The 14,143-nt window shown below is 38.6% G+C and overlaps 1 long non-coding RNA gene across 1 annotated transcript; it reads left to right on the top strand.

The window, feature by feature from the left end:
• Positions 1-220: 220 nt before the first annotated feature.
• LOC307052090 lies at positions 221-4,046 on the top strand. Its single transcript, XR_013810853.1, has 3 exons — positions 221-263; positions 2,475-2,590; positions 3,975-4,046. It is a non-coding gene; the product is annotated as an uncharacterized lncRNA (long non-coding RNA).
• The last annotated feature ends 10,097 nt before the right edge of the window (positions 4,047-14,143 follow it).

Raw genomic sequence — 14,143 nt, 5'->3', positions numbered from 1 at the left:
TTCTTCCTTTCTTTCCTTCCATCTCTTCTTCCTCCTCCTTCTCTACATCTTCTACTTCTTATCCCCTCCTCCTTCTCTGCTTTCCCTTCTTTGATAAAGAAATGGTTGGGAATGAGTTGTCAGGATGAAGGTAGAGGATATGTTTATGGTTCAACCAATGCTAATTGCCTTCAAATAAAACACTTTATTTGCCCCACAGACTAAAAACAAACACAGAAACAAAACAAAGAAAAAAGCCCAAGCCAACTGTTAAGAAAAAGAAGGTATGTAGCAAAGACATTAATAGGCATCCACCTCATGTTGTGAAATCCACAGCTCCTAATGGCATTCTTATGAGGAAAGTGTGATCATGGATGACATGATCATAAACTAGGTAAGATTTATGTGTACTTTCTCCATGCAGCCTCACAATTTTAAGACAAAATCTGGGACTCCTGAGGGTAGGAAAGGGGGCAGCAGAGTTATCGAACTTCCCCAGATTCAAAAAACACAAGTCACTCAAGGATGACCTCTTCCCTGACTATCCTGAAGAGTCTAGACATGGCCTCATAGGAACAATACCACTTGTTATAGGCCAGAGAGCAGAAATCCATTTGGATTTCATTGTTAAAACCAAAACAGAATTAGTTCTGGTCAGGCTGCAGTAAGAAAAGGAATTAATACTAATGAGTTGGAAGAATGTAACTAAGCTTGCAGCTAAGGAAAACAAATACATTCGGAGAGATTAAAAGACGTGAATTTTCCCCATAAAAGGAGGGGTGGGGCCTAATCCCCTTTTCTACTAGGTTTATCACATACAGGGGTGTGTGTGTGTGTGTGTGTGTGTGTGTGTGTGTGTGTGTGTGTGTGTGTTTGTGTATTTCATCTTCTCTAGATACTTCTTTCTTGTTTTTTTTGAGGCTAATTTACACCATATTTGATAATATGTAAATAGTTCCAACTATGATGGTGTTCAACAGTTAAGGGCCTGTGAGTATTCCCCTGGCTCTACAGAGATTACAGATGCCATGGTCATCCCCGTCCATTTGGAAATTGTAGTGACAAATTGTGTGGTAAAGTCCTTCCTTGTGAACTTATGGTTCTCATCAGATTCAGGGACATACTGATTGCCGAGATGAGGGCAGGGCTTTGAGCTTGACTGCTTCACTGCTCATCCATACCTTCCTTTTATTGCCTTTCCTGTTCAGGAGCTTCATAGTTTTTCAAAGTCCAACAGCATTCCTAAAAGTAGAAGGAAGAGTGTTTGTTTAGCTAAATTAGGAGAAGTCTCCCAAGACCAATGAAGTTTTATTGAGCCATATCTGGAAGGACTTAAAAAATTAAGTGGATTTTTTAATTTTGTGCTTTATTGTTTCTTTATATCCCTTTGAAAAAGTAATCTGTACTGAGGTTCAAGCTGGTTGATGTCCGTCGAGAAGTGAGACATCATTAACAGGATAAAAAGAGAGGAGGATCCTGTGGGAGGTGACACTTGAACATGCTGGGATAGACAGATCATTTGGTTGAACTGGGAAGGGAGAGTCTGAGAATTTCATCAAGTCAATGACTGGTTTTTGTGACTCTTTCTGGGTGTATGGTGTGTCAGATGGTGAGGACTAGCTGGGGAGTCTAAAGGATTCCCGGCAAAAGGTAACAAAAATGGAAGGTGTGCCAGATGGAACAATAAGTAGGGAGAAGATAGAGGTAACCTTATCAATAAGGAAAAATTGGGAGAGAACTAAAGTGTGCCAGCACCGTATCACATAGCTGAACTATGATAGGGTTACAAATATGTGTGTATGTGCTGCGTGCATGTGTAGTCACTACAAATATAAACATTTTTAACCTAATTCTTACTGAATGCTTACTGTGTACCAGGCACTGTTCTAGAGTCAGTGATTTCAATCTCACAAGACCTTTTGTCCTCTGGATTGTGCTTAGCTTTCTGTAAGCAAGCTGGACTTGCAGATGCAGGATTACCCTTGTTCGCCAACAATGGAATTAAAAAAAACAATAAGCCACAAAGCATATAAGCCTGCTTACTATTGGATCCAAGGCAAGTGTTATTATCAATCATTTTTTATAGAAACACAAGGAAGTTAAGGAATTTGCCCAAAGTCACACTGTTAGGAGTGGAAATGGTGGGATTTGAACCCAGGGACTGTGGGACCAGAGCATGGCTGCTTCACCACTGTAGTACTTTCCCTCTTTACAGGCACTCTGTGGTCTTTTCTTTGTCATCATACCAAAATGCACATAAAAAGATGTTCAGGGAAGTATCATTTATATAGCACATTATTGGAAAATATCTAAATGTTCTACCAGAGGAAATGGTTGAATAAATTTAGGTATATTCCTATGAGAGAACACTATGCAGCTGTGAAAAAGAATATTCTCAAAGAACAGATATGGGTACTAGGTAATGTTAAGTGGAGAAAGCAGGCAACAAGTCTGTATGTATAATTTGATGTCAATTTTTTTTAACGATGATAAAGGGAAAAAAGTGAAGACAATCTAATGGTGTATTACTAGATGGACTACGGCTTAGTCTTCCAATGGAATACCACACCTAGTCCAACAGAGTGAGAGTGATTGCTGTGTATCAACATGGGTAAGTCCTAAAACATGCTGCTGACTAAACAAAGCAAGGTACAAATGATGCATATGACATTATATCATTTATGCAAAAATTTAACGTGTACAAAAGCAATATACATTGTTATAGATGTATAAATACATAGTAAAAGTGTAAAAATACATGCAGGATCTATACATACCAGCTTCAGGATGGCACTTCTTGGCTTCTCTTAGGAAGGAGAATTGGATAAAATTGGGTTTTAGCTGACCCCATTTTATTTTTAAAGAGAGAATTAAAGCACATAAAGCAAAATGTTAATGTGTGTTAAACTGAGTGGTGTATGTAGGGTGGTATATAGGTTCCTTTTATACTACTTTTCTGTACTTTTGAAATATTTTATAATTAAAATTTTATGTATATATATAAATACATACACCAATATATATATGGAAGAGACTGGCAGATAGGTATCAAAATATAAACAATGATTACTGGTGGAAGATTATAAACAATTATTTTCTTCAAGTTCCGTATTTTTCAAATTTTCTATAGTAAGCATGAGATAATAAATAAAAACGGTCAATGACTTTTTAGAAAGTATCAATATTGGAGGCAAAGAGCACTGCCTTGGAATCTACTCCTGTCACCGCTTTGAAACCCAGCCCTGGTTAGATGACTCATTTAGCTGCTTGGAGGCATAGTTCTTTCCCCCTGCACAGTGGTAGTGATTGGAGTCTGTGTAGAGGTGGGCTGCATGCTCACTAAATCTACTTATTTTTCCTGGTAACCTGGTGCCTGATTGGCCCACGTGACTAACTCTCCCCAGTGTAGTGGGAGGACGCAGTTAGGACTGAGTGTACCTTCTCTGAAGTTTCCCTCTTCCCTCTGACTGCTGGCTGGATGAAGCCTAGGGTGCCTTGAAACTCTTTTTTGAGGTGGTGGAGCCACAGTGTGGAAGTAGCCTGGATCCCATGTATCACCACTTGGAGGAGGGTGGTCTAACCAGGAATATACACATTGGATTTTGTGAGAACAATAAATAAACTTTTGGGGTTGTTTGTTACAGCAGTTAGCCTGCTCTGACCAATACATCTCTAGGGTCCCTTCAAATTCTAATATTTTATGAATCCAAAGAGGCCCTTGGTCTCACGTTATTTTTCCATTCATTTGACTCAATGAGGTTCACTGGTCTCAAGGACAAGCTAACTTAAACCATAAATTTGGATATGTCCCAAATAATAAGTGAATAATAATAAGTGAATTGAAAAGGTAAATAATAACAGAAAGAAGGCCAGGGGCAAATTCAGAACCAAGTAAGTTTGACATGTGACCAACTTGAGGCTGTTACGTTTTTTGTATTTCCTGAGGAAAAGGACCTGAATATCTTTTTCTCTTTATAACCCCTATTTTTATATAGCATAGGCACTTAATCAATACTGTTGGATGAATGAATGAGTGTGTGGGAAGATGCTATCAAGTTCTGATGGTCACATACCTTGAGAAGTGGTATGTATCTCCCCCAAATTCGTGTTGAAATCCTAATCCCTAAAGATGATGGTATCAGTAGGTGGGGGGCTTTGGGAGGTGCTTGAGTCCTGAGGGCAGAGTCCTCATGAATGGCATCAGTGCTCTTATAAAGCGGTCTGGAAGACCCCCTAGCTCCTTCCACCATGTGAGGACACAGTGAGAAGAGCCCTTACCAAAGGCTATCGCCTTGATCTCAGACTTTCAGCCCCCAGAACTGTGAGAAATAAATTTCTGTTGTTTGTAAGCTACCCAGTCTGTAGTATTTTGTTCTAGCAGTCTGAATGGACTCAGGCAAGAAGCCAGTGCTGCATCATTTCTGGGGTTATAGTCACCTGAACTCAGTTCTGTCACACATGGATGATGTGCCCTTTCAGCTTGGTGAGGGGAGTCAGACACATGACTCTGGACCCAGAGGGCTTGGACAGGCTGGGTTAGAATTCTCTAGCCTCTGCCTCTGCCTTAGACCTTCCGTGCCTCAGTCTTCTTAGATATAAAATAGGGATAAAAGTGCTACAAAACTCCTAGGGTCATTTTGAGGATGAAAGAAGTGAATGGAGATGAAGCACTTAGCATAGACCTGCCCCAAAGCTGAGTAATTTGGAGTTAGGACATGAATTCAAAGTGACCCTAAGTTATATCAAGATAAGACTTCCCCCTCCCCCCATCTGGTTCTGCCACTGCCACTGTCTCAGCCAGCAATGTGTTGGCCTTGACAAGATGTAGCATTGCTCTATAGTGTGCGCCAACATTGCCTTATTAAAACATCATCAAGTCATACTTGCATACTCACTGATAAAGAAATCAGTGGTTCTTTTGTAGCAGGAGTGTGGGTGGTGTAAGAAGTTTCCTAAAACAGACGTCCTATAGGGTAACTTCTTAGCTGAATGACTTAGAGCAAGTGACTCAAATTCTTGAGTTTCATTTTCTCATCTGTAAAGTGGGGAGAGAAAACCTACCTACCATGCAGGTTATTGTGAGGATGAAATCAAAACAGTGTCCCTGAGGCTCAGTGCCTGGCATGGAGGGGTCACTCTTACCCCTCCCTGTCACCTCTTTGAAACCCAGCCCTGGTCAAAGCGCAGAAAACATTCCTCCAGTTTTTATTCAGAACACTGTGGTTTTGTTAAAACTCAGATACTTTGGGGGAAGCTTTTATTTATTTATATTTTGTGTCCCCAAACACCCATTTTCCTGAAGGGAAATGGAATCTGTCTGGTTTTGATTCACTTACATTCAACTTGTTTGTATTGTTTTGTAAGCGCCAGCCAATATCCAAGTAGCCCTTGGAATCTTCTTTTAAAAGCTGCATTTTAAAGTCTAGGAAGTTTATTTTTCTCCCTTCCTTCCTTCCTCCCTTCCTTCCTTCCTTCCTTCCCTTTCTTTCCTTTCTTTCCTTTCTCCTTTTTCAAAAAATGTTAAAAGGAAATTGGACTTTAGCACAAGTTTGAGTTTGGGTTTATCCTCAGTGTATGACTGGCTTCCAACAAATTTGGTAAAAAGTACACTTTGCCATTCCTGGTTTGAAGATTTCAGCTCAGTTTCAGTTACTCATGAAAAATGTTTTCATATTCCAAGCCAAGAGCACATTTGTGTATTCTGTTGCTGTTTTAGTGGATCATGAAATTGTTGCCTCTTCAAGGCTTTTGGTTTGCCACTTAAATGAAATAAATGAGCACCTTTGCTGCATATTTGCATCGTACCGGCTTTCCATTGACCCTATCTTCATTGATTTGGTAGAGGGTTTGGTGGAAATTGGTAAGAAGTTTCATGTAGTCAGTCAAGAGAAATTACATGTAATTATCCTAACCTATACTCAGCAGAAAAACAGAAAGGAATTGGATGCTACCCTTGGTGTAGAGGGTTTCTCAAAGATTTCTAATGAGTAGGACACCAGTCCTACTCTCTACTGAGTCATTTTACCCACCAAGCCGGTATAGTAAACACAATCTCAAGACAATGCCATGTACTTTCCATTGTGTAGTAATAGGCTTCGTCTGCTATTTCTAGGCTAACAATTGTTCATTGCTCATGATGCTTCAAGGTTCAGAAATTGAATTTTCTCTCTGGTTCCCAGGAGAAACAGGGAGACTGGAAACAAGCAAGGTGGTAATTTCCACATGTCTAGCAGCCATTTCATTTGCCAAACTGTATATTTGTGTATTTTAAGAGATGAGTTTGCAACAGCTTAGATTTTTGCATAAATCTCAGGAAGGAAATGAAGTCTCCTCTTGAATTTGCATTCAGCTGCGCTTTCTGGGCAGACACAGTAAGCCTTGTCAAGTTTGACTTCAGTACTCATTTCCAGGCAAGGAATGTGTATTTCTGGTTTCATAAGAGGAACAGTAAATTTCAATCTTCTAGCCTTCCACTTTACTGCTGTCTGGAGGCAGTGCATGAGATGTCACGCTGAAGACTTTTTTTTAATACCAATCTCCAGTGACTTTATTATTATTTTTTAATAGATCTTTATTGGAGTATAATTGTTTCACAATACTGTGTTAGTTTCTGTTGTACAACAAAGTGAATCAGCCACATGCATACATATATCCCCATATCCCCTCCCTCTTGAGCCTCCCTCCCACCCTCCCTATCCCACATCTCTAGGTCATCGCAAAGCTGATCTCCCTGTGCTATGCTGCTGCTTCCCACTAGCTAACTATTTTACATCTCCACCTAGATTGTGAGCATTTTAAGGTAGATAAGGGAGACTTATAAGTATCAAATTGTTTTCTTTGCACCTGTACCTAAATTTTCATATATCTAAAATAGCCACAGAAGATTTGGGTAGAGGGATTAAACAACCCTCGAAACTCTTCCTTGTTCAATTTAACTAGGTCAGTGGAGCCCATTGAGGGCCTGCCCACCCAAGGCAAAAAGATGGGAATGAAACCCCCCCAAATACTGTATAACAAAGGTGGGGTGTGAGAGGAGTGGAGTTATGTTTATGGTTTGTCTGTTTTCTTTTTCTTTTCTGAATTCTTATACAATGAATGTATGTGTGTATCTATAGATCTTAAGGTTGTGTTTACCAAAAAGATGAGCATATTTATTTGTTTTTTTTAGAAATCAAACTATAGACAAATGTATCGAATGCAATGTACAAGTTCTTATCGACCCTAATCATTCTGATCTCTAGAGATCACAGTTGGTTTTGTGGGTAAACGTCCAGACTTTTCTCAGGTTATCTATGTGTAATTGTCAACATTGTATTGAAGGAGTGGGACTCGATAGAGTACAGGTAGAAAACAGATTCCCTTTGCTGTCTCTATCAATGTGATAAGCAAGTTCACTTCAACCTTCTTGGATACTCATCTAGATAACAATTCCTCTAGTCCTTTCAAGTCCCAAGCAAAATCCCCAGGCTCTCTGGCTCTCTGCACATGAGGGGTTCCGACAGCTTGAGGGCATCCTCTGACAAAAGATGCAGGTGTTGCCGGGGAGAATGAAAGCTAACCCCTGGAGCAGGTGTGTGAATATCATCAAGAGATCGGAAGCATATGAGCAGGGAGGGCTGACTGCATCTCTACAGGTGGGGCCCCTTTTAAAAGGATCCTGGCTGGCTCCCTCACATGTGGTCCAGAGGGAACATACATGCAGTTTGGCTGCTGCTCTTAGGAGGAGGGCAGTCTGCTTCAATGCAGTGCCTTCAGTGCCTGGCCCTCCCTGGGCCACTGGATCCAGTCTCTTGCCAGTAGATGAATTTTGATCATAGATTAGTCTGTGCTCCTATACACTCCAGTGTTCTGAGCAATCTCCTTGAAGCACCCCTTATTTAGATTGAGGTAAAGATGGAAGTACTACCCCAACATATCATTCTAAAGAAATTCTTTCTCGGCCTTGTCAATTTCAGTCCTTTTCTACTCTTGAGGTGGGTGATGGGCTAACGGTTGTAGTGGATGCCTCCTTTCCAAGTCCGTCTAGGTGGTCTAGCAGCTCATTTTGAAATGTGAGAGCCCTAATCACCTATTGCTTTGTTCTGAGTCTCTTGGAGCCTTAGACAAAGCTGAAAAAGAGTTTCATTTTAACCTCTTGTTACAGACCTAGAAATTTTATCGTTTTCCATAAATTGGAACATATTAATCTTCTGCAAATTGCTGTCTTAATTACTTAGCAATCTTTTCATGTCAGATGATGTTGAACTGCCTCATTCATTTTAATGAAAGCAAAAGATTCCGTCAGGTAGATCAGCTGTAGTTTAGCCATTTCCCTATTGATAGGTTGTTTTCAATTTTTGGATCTTTTAAACAATGCTGCTATCAATATTTCTGTACTCACATTTGTTTTGCATGCATGTACACATGCTAGTAATTTCTCTAGAATAGAGACTTAGAAGTAAAGCTAAAGGTATGAAAGGTGTGAACCAGGAAGTTTTTGCTAGATTCTTCCAGAGTGCCTCTGCGAGGGTTGTAAAAACTCTACTTTCTCCAGCAGTGCCTAAGAGTACGCATTTCCCCACAGCCTCACTAAATGTTTTCACTGTTTTTAATCTTTGCCATTTTGGGGAGCCAACAGTAATCTCATTATTATTTTATTCTGTATTCCCTTGGTTACTAATGATGTGAGTTATATTTTCTCATGTTTGTCCATGTGTATCTGAGCTCTTTGAATCAACATATCCTTCTCTAGTTTGGAGTTCTAAGGTCTTTACCAACCTCTTGTAGTTCTAAACAAGGGGGAAATGGCAAAATGATAAAGGAGAGATAAATTGAAGAGATTTGGTGAGAACCTGGCCCAGCTCCACAAGGACAAGAATGGCTGAATTTCTTCCACTCAGATTTTATCACCTTTTTTCCTAAAACTCTTGGCAAGTCTGAATCTGAAACATAGACTACCTTTTTTCCTCAAATTGACATGTGTAATTTATTAGTAAAATTTCAACTGATTTTTTGTATTCAAGAGCACGTGCAAAATTACTTTGAATCTTAAACCCAAGTAGTTGAATGCATGCCTTTTGTCTCTTGGCCCTTATTTTACACATATTAAAAATTACTAAAGGCATATTGGGTTTAGAGGAAGAACCAAAGGAGATTATTTAGGAACACCTAGCAGCCATGGCAACATAGAAGGGGCATGTACTCTCCTCAAAAATATTCCACTTACAGGTAATGACATACATTTGCTAAACAGCCCCAAGCTAACCCAAGAAGAATAGACAGATGGTTTGAGGTGTGTCAGGAATAGGATTTTCAAAATAAGATTATAGTTATGCTGGAAAGTAAAAGCAATCATTGTAAAGAGATGGAACAGACTCACTTTTTGCCATGGGGCAGAGGAAGAAGGAGGGTTTTAAATTGCTGCATGTGAATTCGAGTTGGCTCACCAAGATACATAACTCTCTGGGTTTTATAGACTTCTCTAGGCACGTGTATAGACTATATGACGGGCCTCTAGTTGGGTTTCTTCAGATCTGAAGTAGGGGAATTGCATTCTAGTTATAGACATCCCTGATGCTGTTGGCCCTATTTTACTTGTGTTTGGCATGCTAATCTACAACCTTTACTACCCGAGCATCACTATCATACCACTTGAACTGTCAGTTGAGAAGACATTGGAAAGAGCCAGCCTGTTTATTCCTGAATGTGTATTTTTGGCTGCTTGAAATAGATTTTCAGTGAAAGAGGGTACAGAATACCCCCATGTATGATTGGCCTATTTTCTCATTAGCCCAAATCATAGCCTTTGAATGTGTAATGAATGAGTCTGCCTCTGCCATGAATTTTATTTTATTTATTTATTCTTTTTTTTTTAATTTTTTAATATCTTTATTAGAGTATAATTGCTTTACAATGGTGTGTCATTTTCTGCTTTATAACAAAGTGAATCAGTTATATATATACATACGTCCCCATATCTCTTCCCTCTTGCATCTCTCTCCCTCCCACCTTCCCTATCCCACCCCTCTAGGTGGTCACAAAGCACCGAGCTGATCTCCCAGTGCTATGCAGCTGCTTCCCACTAGCTATCTACCTTACGTTTGGTAGTGTATATATGTCCATGCCACTCTCACACTTTGTCCCAGCTTACCCTTCCCCCTCCCCGTATCCTAAAGTCCATTCTCTACTAGGTCTGCATCTTTATTCCCGTCTTGCCCCTAGGTTCTTCTGACCATTTTCTTTTACTTTTTTTCTTTTTAGATTCCATATATATGTGTTAGCATACGGTATTTGTTTTTCTCTTTCTGACTTACTTCACTCTGTACGACAGTCTCTAATCCATCCACCTCACTGTAAATAACTCAGTTTCGTCCCTTTTTATGGCTGAGTAATATTCCATTGTATGTATGTGCCAAATCTTCTTTATCCATTCATCTGATGATGGACACTTAGGTTGCTTCCATCTCCTGGCTATTGTAAATAGAGCTGCAATGAACATTTTGGTACATGACTCTTTTTGAATTATGGTTGTCTCAGGGTATATGCCCAGTAGTGGGATTGCTGGGTCATATGGTAGTTCTATTTTTAATTATTTAAGGAACCTCCATACTGTTCTCCATAGTGGCTGTATCAAGTTACATTCCCACCAACAGTGCAAGAGGGTTCCCTTTTCTCCGCACCCTCTCCAGCATTTATTATTTGTAGATTTTTTGATGATGTCCATTCTGACAAGTGTGAGAAGATATCTCATTGTAGTTTTCATTTGCATTTCTCTAATGATTAATGATGTTGAGCATTCTTTCATGTGTTTGTTGGCAATTTGTATATCTTCTTTGGAGAAATGTATATTTAGGTCTTCTGCCCATTTTTTTATTGGGTTGTTTGTTTTCTTTGATATTCAGCTGCATCAGTTGCTTGTATGTTTTGGAAATTAATCCTTTGTCAGTTGATTCATTTGCAAATATTTTCTCCCATTCTCAGGGTTGTCTTTTTGTCTTGTTTATGGTTTCCTTTGCTGTGCAAAAGATTTTAAGTTTCATTAGGTCCCCCATTTTTTTTTGTTTTTATTTGCATTTCTCTAGGAGATGGGTCAAAAAGGGTCTTGCTGTGATTTATGTCATACAGTGTTCTGCCTAAGTTTTCCTCTAAGAGTTTGATGGTGTCTGGCCTTACATTTAGGTCTTTAATCCATTTGGAGTTTATTTTTGTGTATGTTGTTAGGGAGTGTTCTAATTTCATTCTTTTACATGTAGCTGTCCAGTTTTCCCAGCACCACTTATTGAAGAGACTGTCTTATCTCCACTGTATATTCTTGTCTCCTTTATCAAAGATAAGGTGACCATATGTGCTTGGGTTTATCTCTGGGCTTTCTATCCTGTGCCATTGATCGATATTTCTGTTTTTGTGCCAGTACCATACTGTCTTGATTATTGTAGCTTTGTAGTATAGTCTGAAGTCAGGGAGCCTGATTCCTCCAACTCCGCTTTTCTTTCTCAAGATTGCTTTGGCTATTTGGGGTCTTTTGTGTTTCCATACAAATTGTGAAATTTTTTGTTCTAGTTCTGTGAAAAGTGCTAGTGGTAGTTTGATAGAGATTGCATTGAATCTGTAGATTGCTTTGGGTAGTAGAGTCATTTTCACAATGTTGATTCTTCCAACCCAAGAACATGGTACATCTCTCCATCTATTTGTATCATCTTTAATTTCTTTCATCAGTGCCTTATAATTTTCTGCATACAGGTCTTTTTTCTCCTTAGGTAAGTTTATTCCTAGATATTTATTCTTTTGGTTGCAATGGTAAATGGGAGTGTTTTCTTAATTTCACTTTCAGATTTTTCATCGTTAGTGTATAGGAATGCAAGAGATTTCTGTGCACTAATTTTGTATCCTGCTACTTTACCAAATTCATTGATTAGCTCTAATAGTTTTCTGGTAGCATCTTTAGGATTCTCTATGTATAGTATCGTATCATCTGCAAACAATGACAGCTTTACTTCTTTTCTGATTTGGATTCCTTTTATTTCTTTTTCTTCTCTGATTGCTGTGGCTAAAACTTCCAAAACTATGTTGAATAATAGTTGTGAGAGTGGGAAACCTTGTCTTGTTCCTGATCTTTGTGTAAATGGTTTCATTTTTTTACCATTGAGGACGATGTTGCCTGTGGGTTTGTCATATATGGCCTTTATTATGTTGAGGAACTTTCCCTCTATGCCTACTTTCCAGAGGGTTTTTATCATAAATGGGTGTTGAATTTTGTCAAAAGCTTTCTCTGCATCTATTGAGATGATCATACAGTTTTTCTCCTTCAATTTATTAATATGGTGTATCATGTTGATTGATTTGAGTATATTGAAGAATCCTTGCATTCCTGGGATAAACCCCACTTGATCATAATGTTTGACCCTTGTAATATGCTGTTGGATTCTGTTTGCTAGTATTTTGTTGAGGATTTTTACATGTATGTTCATCAGTGATATTGGCCTGTAGTTTTCTTTCCTTGTGACATCCTTGTCTGGTTTTGGTATCAAGGTGATGGTGGCCTCGTAGAATGAGTTTGGGAGTGTTCCTTCCTCTGCTATATTTTGAAAGAGTTTGAGAAGGGTAGATGTGAGCTCTTCTCTAAATATTTGATAGAATTCGCCTGTGAAGCCATCTGGTCCTGGGCTTTTGTTTTTTGGAAGATTTTAAATCACAGTTTCCATTTCAGTGCTTGTGATTGGTCTGTTCATATTTTCTATTACTTCCTGGTTCAGTATTGGAAGGTTGTGCATTTCTAAGAATTTGTCCATTTCTTCCAGGTTGTGCATTTTAATGGCATATAGTTGCTTGTAGTAATCTCTCATGATCCTTTGTATTTCTACAATGTCAGTTGTTACTTATCCTTTTTCCTTTCTAAATCTATTGATTTGAGTCTTCTCCCTTTTGTTCTTGAGAAGTCTGGCTAATGGTTTATCAATTTTGTTTATCTTCTCAAAGAACCAGCTTTTAGTTTTATTGATCTTTGCTATCACTTTCTTCATTTCTTTTTCATTTGTTTCTGATCTGATCTTTATGATTTCTTTCCTTCTCTTAACTTTCGTTTTTTTTTGTTCTTCTTTCTCTAATTGCTTTAGGTGTAAGGTTAGGTTGTTTATTTGAGATGTTTCCTGTTTCTTATGGTAGGCTTGTATAGCTATAAACTTCCCTCTTAGATCTGCTTCTGCTGCATCTCATAGGTTTTGGGTCATTGTGTTTTCATTGTCATCTGTTTCTAGGTATTTTTTGATTTCCTCTTTGATTTCTTCAGTGATCTCTTTGTTACTAAGTAGTATGTTGTTTAGCCTCCATGTGTTTGTATTTCTTACAGATTTTTCCTGTAATTGATATCTAGTCTCATAGCATTGTGGTTGGAAAAGATACTTGATATGATTTTAATTTTTGTAAATTTACCAAGGCTTCATTTGTGACCCAAGATATGATCTATCCTGGAGAATGTTCCATGAGCACTTGAGAAAAATGTGTATTCTGTTGTTTTTGTATGGAATGTCCTATAAATATCAATAAAGTCCACCTTGTTTAGTGTATCATTTAAAGCTTGTGTTTCCTTATTAATTTTCACTTTGGATGATCTGCCCATTGGTGAAAGTGGGGTGTTAAAGTCCCCTACTATGAATGTGTTACTGTTGATTTCCCCTTTTATGGCTGTTAGTATTTGCCTTATGTATTGAGGTGCTCCTACGTTGGGTGCATAAATATTTACAATTGTTATATCTTCTTCTTGGATTGATCCCTTGATCAGTATGTAGTGTCTTTCTTTGTCTCTTGTAATAGTCTTTGTTTTAAAGTCTATTTTGTCTGATATGAGAATTGCTATTCCAGCTTTCTTTTGATTTCCATTTGCATGGAATATGTTTTTCCATCCCCTCACTTTCAGTCTGTATGTGTCCCTAGGTCTGAAGTGGGTCTCTTGTAGACAGCATATATATGGGTCTTGTTTTTGTATCCATTCAGCCAGTCTATGTCTTTTGGTCGGAGCATTTAATCCATTCACATTTAAGGTAATTATCAATATGTATGTCCCTATTCCCATTTTCTTAATTGCTTTGGGTTTGTTATTGTAGGTCTTTTCCTTCTCTTGTGTTTCCTGCCTAGAGAAGTTCCTTTAGCATTTGTTGTAAAGCTGGTTTGGTGGTGCTGAACTCTCTTA

Source organism: Hyperoodon ampullatus, assembly GCF_949752795.1.
Source record: "Hyperoodon ampullatus genome assembly, chromosome: 4".
NCBI lineage: Eukaryota > Metazoa > Chordata > Mammalia > Artiodactyla > Ziphiidae > Hyperoodon > Hyperoodon ampullatus.
The sequence above is the reverse complement of the archived record's forward strand: the minus strand, read 5'-3'. Positions and strand labels throughout refer to the sequence as shown.